The following is a 7,500-nucleotide window of genomic DNA, read 5'->3' on the forward strand; positions in this document are numbered from 1 at the left end:
GGCACAAGGGAGAACTAAAGGAATCAGACAGATTCAAAGATAATTTAATGTAGCTGTAAGTCTGACACTGCTGCTGATACAATTTAATTGAGTACTAATTAGAACTAAGAAGGCTAGTTATTTTGTCAACTGCACATGTGTTGGTTCCAGTCATTTTTAATCCAATGTAACAAAGATAAAGAGTCTGACTTTGTTTAGTTAATAACATTAGGCCAGAAGAATCACCTAGTCATTCCATGTTACCCAATACATTGCTAATATAAATAATGTTTAATTACAGTGACTACTTACTCCCATGAAATGACCAATTAGAACATTTGCTGATTCTACATGTTAACTATTAGAGACATTTCCACAGGCTTTCTGTGGGTTTTATTCATAAATTCTACTCCATCTGGTAGGAAGCATAAAAGCAGAATATGAGAGGAAAAAGTTTTTAAGCAGCACAAAGGACATTTAAATTCTGAGACAGAGTTTCCATGCAAAAATATATCAAATTAAAATATAATTTTTAGTATTCCCTAGGAGTATGTAATATTGCACATTTATATGCTATTCTTGCTGAATCCAGCAGATCATAGAGTGTATTCAAGACTCATATGATAAAGAAGACACGTGTTAGCATTTTAATGTTTAGACCAACAAATAAAGAATGATTTGAAGTCACTTACAAAGGTGATTTATTGTCTATAATCTGTATCTGGTATGAATGATGCCAGACTAGTCTTTTATTTATTTTTGTTACTTTACTGGTAAGTCAATAACTGTCCCCTGAAATATTAGTCCAGCATGTACCAATGTTTCGTAAAGTGGCAAAATTTAGCAATGATATTGACAGCATGTGCAAACTCAAATTCAAATCAAAATAGAAAAATGCAATAAATGAGAACAAACTCTTCCTTGTCTAAAGAAAAATTTCTGACACTGTGAAAATTGCTTTTTAATGATTGAATTATCATCTGTTAAGTAATCATCCTGAAAATTTTGCTAGTTATGTTAAAGTAAATAACAGTACATCAGTGTGTGCATTGCCAAATCGAATTAATGCAAAGTATTAGAAATACTGGAAACAATGAAACAGTTATCTAGACAACTTATATAAAGGAAATTAATTTACAAGGATTGTAATCAATGCATATACCACAGCCAAATAAAAATTGGATACTGAAAAAGTATCTGGAAGAATTGGTGTTATCAATTGCTCTGCAGGTGTCTAAAATGCCTGGCTGCCGCACATGTCACTGCAAAGACTCAATCCTTCTCTCACTTCAGTGAGTTCAAAAGTTGCCACTCAGGTCAGTGTGATAGTGTCAGGTGCTTTTCTTATTCTTCTTAGGCAATGCCCTAAACAATATTAATCTACTTACATTAATTTTTTTTCCTTTAAATAAAAGGCAGCATGATAATCTACATGTCTGACCTCTAGAATCTGAGAGAATTAAAATGTAGCTTAAAACCCACATCATGTAAATAATTACAATTTGCTAAAATATTAAACCAAAAATTAACAAATGTTCTCTTAAATTAATTGGTGGACACTGAATGTGTGCTACATTGTCTTGTGCAGGATATTTTAAATGAAATATATTATAAACTTTGTCTTACTGCAATTAGATTAATAAAAGAAAGTAATTATGACTCCTACTTTTTTTTCTAGAAGAAAAGAAGAGCTAGAAATTATTAAACTATCCAGAAAAGAATCAAAGCTTTTATATAGAAAACAATTCCTTGAGCTGAATTTCAATAAATTGTCTTTATATAAACTGAAAATATTGTTTGGGATGATTAATATACAATGCCACATAATGCATTTGGGAGTGTCAATGCATAATTCTTAGTTCTAATGTTATTATGTAATTGAGAGAACATGTTCATTTGCCCTAATAACTACTAAGATGCACTTAATAAAATGAAATGTAATAATACTTGTAATTTAATCTATTCATGGAAGTAATTTTAAAAGTCTAGCATTCTCCTTAATGTGGATAACATTCATAATTTATAAAGTGTTGTGATGCAGAATTGACAATGCCATTGTTTTTTACACTTTGAGATGAATCTGCAGGCTTCATTATCTGCATACCAACCTCAGGATTATCAAGGGCAAACAAAAGATAATTAACACCAGAAACTGGCAAATGCAGGAGATACTGAATGAGGTTTTTCATTTAATGTAGAACCTTTGAAAACTGGGAAATGGAATAACAGTTCAAAATCTTTTTTTTTTTTCCCTTTGCAGAAAGCTATTCTAGTATGTTTTCTTTCCTATATTTTAAATAACATGTTTTTTGCTATAAAATTATATTGGCATGTTCAGCCTTAGATGCATTCAGTAAATGAATGTGTTCAGACAGGTATTTTTTCCAAAGTACTAGGTGTCCATTTTCTGAGGTGTTTTTTTCATCCAGAACAGTAGATGGGTAATTATGGTATACATTTTCAAATTCTATAGTTTTACTTCCCCACAGCAAATCTGTAAATAAAATACTTAACTTCTCCTTGCCTCACTGTGTCATTCTCTAAGGATGAAAACTTCTACTACACAAATTTGATTAATGAATAAGATATATTTTTATGTTCATAGCTTGTAGGAAAAAGTATGTGAGACTGCCTTGGGCATTTTTATATGTACTCACAGCAGAACAATAAAGGTTTACTAAATGCTGATATAGATCGGAGAGAGAATATCTCAATCCATAAGAATCACTGACATGTTCCTTTTTAGTTTTTGAACAAGAAGTCCTGACCATGTTTCTGCATTGCACTCAAAAATATTTGCCATGTAACTAATAATTTCAGAAATTAAACATTGAAGATCCACCACAAAGAGAATCTTTTGAATGTAAGGCAAAGAAACATTATATGGTTAGACTCTAATCTGTGAATGAACACATTTCTACAAAAGGTCCAGGAAAAGTAATTTTACAAATGGAAATGCAGGACAATGACATTCAGAGTTTTACACAACTTACAGATTTTGAAGACAGTCTAACTCCCCATGTATTACTTACATAAGAAGATCTTATTACAGGGGAACGTGGTTATTAACCCAAGAGCTATCCATGAAAGATTCAAACATTTGTGTTTAAAGACCTTGATGTATTACCATACCTTCACTTTTTACAATTCAGAGCTGGAAATGCCTTTTAAGTAATTAATCAAAAATAAAATACAATCAGTAGGAGCTTGTTTTCCACCCAGCACAGTGGGCTGAGAGCACTCTATACAGGGATGATGGTTACACCCTAACATTCAAGCTGAAGGATAAGTTGATGAGTCTTGTTCTTTTCCAGAAGGTTTGATGCCAGTTGTAATGAAGGTTCCTTCATTATCAGGGTTATTCCTTTTTCCTACTTACCAAACCTTTTTCCTCTTGGTCCTGATTTCATCCTGGACAGTGACAGGCACCAGAAGGCGCATGGGACAGGGAAAGCCGTATGAGCACACTGGCCCCCCAGAGATAGGGAGAGGCTAAGGCTGAGGCCAAGGGCTTTCTCCACATCCTCGGATACCCAGACAAGTATTAAAGTGCCTGAAATCCCACAGCGACTGTGTGGTTGATGATCAGTTCAAAGGAATGAACAGTGTGCCCTTGAGATCAGCAGGGCATGTGGTACCCTGGGATGTGTCAAGCACAGCATTCTTAAGAGGTGGAAAGGAGATACTGTCTCACTAGACTCAGCCTCACCTCAAGTGCTCTGCACTGTTTTGGACAGCATAATACATTATAATGTGCCCAAAGGAGGGCAAAAAATGATGCCAAAGGGACTAGAGGGCATGACTTATGAGGAGCAGGTGAGGATATTTTGTTTATTCAGCTCAGAGAAGAGGCGAGTGCAGAGTGATCCCATTGCTGTCTACAACCTCCTCCTGAGGAGGAGCAGAAAGGGAGGAAAATCTTTTTTCTGGCATCCAGAGATGGAATGCATTAAAGCTCCATGAGAGAAAATTTAGAGTGGATATTATGAAAAAGTTCTTCACTGAGAGGGTTGTCAAAGACTGGAACAAGATCTTGAAGAGCCTGGTCATGGTTGAAAGGCTCCAATTGGTGTTCAAAAAGTGTTTGGATGATGCTCAGCTTCATAGTTTATATTTTTTTATGTGTTTTAACTTTTAGGTTGCCCTATATAGAGGCAGGATTTGGAAGCAATGATCCTCATGGGTGCCTCCCAACTCAGGATACTCAAGGAATCTATGATTTTGTGTACTGGGTCTCTCAGGCACTGAGCTGTCATTTTTTGACTAGTTAACATTCTAGTTTCTAGATACTTCTAAAAAATAGAGCTCCAAACTTTTCCCATGCTCAGTGAGAAGCTTTGAAATGTAGGAAAAAATGAAGAATCGAGATGCTAAAACTCCTAAGTGCTATGGTGATCTAAAAATTGTTTTCATTAAAATTCCTTTTTTTTAGGACATTGGCTTCAGCTCTGCAAATATTTGTATAAACGGTTTTTAGCCTAAGGTCTTTAAATTAAATATACCATGGCTGGAAAAGAGACCATGTCCCTTTGAACTAATAGAGAATATCAGTTCACTCACATCAATTTATTTATCTAAAAGCCCTCATCCTTCCACTGAATTCATTTTCTATTTAACTCCTTCTGAAGGAAAAAGAGGTATATCCTCTACTATCTGAAGATTACTGTAAATACATTTTATGGAGTATGCTACTTTTTTTTAATTACACGCAGGAAAACACGATCAAAATAGGTGCAGCTTGATTACCAGATGACACAGTAAAAAATACACTATGCCAAATGGGGTAGTGGGCAGTAGTGGGCTCTGTTTCAATCACTGCTCCCCATGAGCCCACCCCAGCTCCCTGAAGCAGGAGAGGCAGCCTCTGTTTATAAAGTCCAGAGGACATCCAGAGTAGTTAATGTAGACTTCTCCATTACAGAGGTTTTCTGTAAATGCTGTCTTTTGTGCTTTATCCTTCCTACTTATACTAGGACTACCAGTAATAAAAACAACAATAAGATAATAGTAATAACAATAATAATGGAATCTGTTTGCTAATCTTCACATTTATTATGAGACTTTTTTTGAAAAGTTTTCTCTGGACCTATCCTCCACAATTTTCCAAACATCTTTTTAGTATCTGTGGTATTCATAATTTTATTTTGAGAGATTATTATAGACCAGGATTTTCAGAAATATGTAGTAAATAAAAAGAAATACTCAATGCTTAGCAGCTGGAGTGAGTCAAAGCAGCATATATTCTTCCTATTCATATATTTTTATATTTTACACTATATTTAACATAGTATCATTTTTATGTAGTTGTATTTTCTAGACATTTAGTTTACTAGGATATATGTTTTGAAAATGTATGTGACCCTTTCTGGAACGGTGCAGTAATGACAAGATGCAGCAATATCTGGTCCTCCGTGCAAAACTGCTACCTGTGTTAATGGGAATTTGTGATGAAGTGAGAACTACAGGTAATTATATAATAAAAGGTTGATATGAAATATGTGCTAACAGCAGAACACTAACAAAATAGTTTTGTGTACATGTGCACATGAAAAAGCCAGAAGTTTGTCAAAATTTGAAAAGCTAATAGTTGAGATTACTAGATTAGAGTTGAGATTACTTTTGTTTTGCCTGATCACCTTTCTAAGAGAATACAACACTGCTTTTTCTGTCACTGAGTCCCTGTCATTTAAGGTAACTTTCCAGTTTGATGTACTGATTGAGCTATATATAAAGTCTCACATGCTATGATTTATGCTATAATGTGGAGTCTGTTACATTCATTTCTGCAAATATCCGGATACTAAAGCATTAGAATACACATTCTGGAGGGACCTATATGCATCTTACTATAACAGTTCCAAATCTATATTCCCTGTATGGATGAAAACTTCAGAGTGACAGAGCTTAACCAGGACTAAAGGAGCTTCCACAAACAGGGTGCCCGTGGAAAGAGCAACTTTCAGCTGGGATATGAGGCATGATGAGCTCCTTATAGGTCTATATGTCTAGCAATTTTTTGAGAATTCTTGGAAAAAGGCATAGAAGGTTTGAGAAGATTGGCAATAAATCCTTAAATTTAAAATAAACAGCTTCAAGTGTATCAAAAGGACGAGATATACACTGGATACAGATTTATTTTTCTCCCTTACAGGTATGTTTATGTAAAGCACATTCACCACAAAATGTGCACCCCCAAACATATTGCCTGAAGATGAAATAATAGTAGGTGATAACACTTCCAAAAAAACCCTGCCTTTGTGCTACATTTAAACTCAGTGGTCACCCTCTAGCATTAAACCAATAAAGAGTTTTCTATTTCAAGTTGTGCTATATATGGTAAGGATGCACCAAATCTAACACCTTCAGAATCCTAACAATATGGAAATTATTAGAGGTTTTGTGCCGTTGTGCCCTAAAGGTTCTATGAGTGCTTTCTTGGCTGGACACTCACTTCATGCTATCTTGTGGCTGCTTAAGAAACGCTTCAGATTCTCCTTTCTGTCTTTAGTTTTGAGATCCTTTTTAGAACACCTGTAGTGTGGAGGCAGCTTCAATATTGGGTCCTCCTTATTTAGCAAGTAACAACTGATGAGAATCAGAAAGGAAGTGGTACTTTTTCTATGATGATCCTGGATGAGATTATGCTTATGGTTCTTCAGTGGTAGGACTTTCTGCTTGAATAATTGCAATGTGTGCCAGATTTCCTAAACTGCCTACCTAATGGCCATAACTACCAAATATATGCAGAAGCTGCAGGAGCAAAGAAGTGGGTAGGTAATCTGCCTGTGTGTGCAATTACAGTAACAGTTGTTCATACACTTTGCATGAATGTAGTTTTATGTATGCAATTATGGAAATCAAAGCCTAAGCTTGTACTGACAAACGTAGATACCTCCCTAACTGAAAGTAATGCCAGCTCTACACTCTACTTCCAACTGACTGAAGAGCTTTGAAAGCTCTTTTGCTACATTGATTCTTCTAGCTGTCCATAGCTGTGCAAGACACAGTCTAGCACACTGTGTCTTATAGTATTATTCAATTGATCTACAGTTGCAGGGGCCAAAGTAGATCTCTAGAGAGAGGGAGAATAATTGTCCACATTTGTCAGTCATATCAGATAAATGTCTATAACTCAGGGCAAACTCTTGTGAGTAGAACTGGAGAAAGGAGTAATCTGGAACTCTTTTGAGTATCTCATTGATGTGAGAATAGACTAAAGAAGCCCTTGTTTGGTGGTCCAATTGTTCAGTGAACACGTACTGTCAAAGTTACTGAAGCATATCCATTAATCTGCATGCTACATGCTGAATAAAGGGATGAAAAATGCTCGACTGAAGCCACAAAATGATTTATTTGAGTTACAGCTGGGTTTTTTTTTCAATCAGCTGTGGACTGCTAGAACATATTTTGTGTCCAAAAATTCTCAATCAACACTTTTATGGAATTTGTGTGTGTGTGTATGTGTGTGTGTGTGCATTTAGGCAGAAATCTGAAAGTGAATATTAAGTCTGAATAGTGTAG

The 7,500-nt window shown here is 35.2% G+C and overlaps 1 long non-coding RNA gene across 1 annotated transcript in view; it reads right to left on the bottom strand.

Moving 5' to 3' along the window:
- Positions 1–7,500, bottom strand: part of LOC137473869 (uncharacterized) — a 31,933-nt gene that overhangs the window by 19,232 nt on the left and 5,201 nt on the right. The window lies entirely within an intron of this gene.

The sequence above is a fragment of the Anomalospiza imberbis genome, chromosome 5, assembly GCF_031753505.1.
Source record: "Anomalospiza imberbis isolate Cuckoo-Finch-1a 21T00152 chromosome 5, ASM3175350v1, whole genome shotgun sequence".
Lineage (NCBI taxonomy): Eukaryota > Metazoa > Chordata > Aves > Passeriformes > Viduidae > Anomalospiza > Anomalospiza imberbis.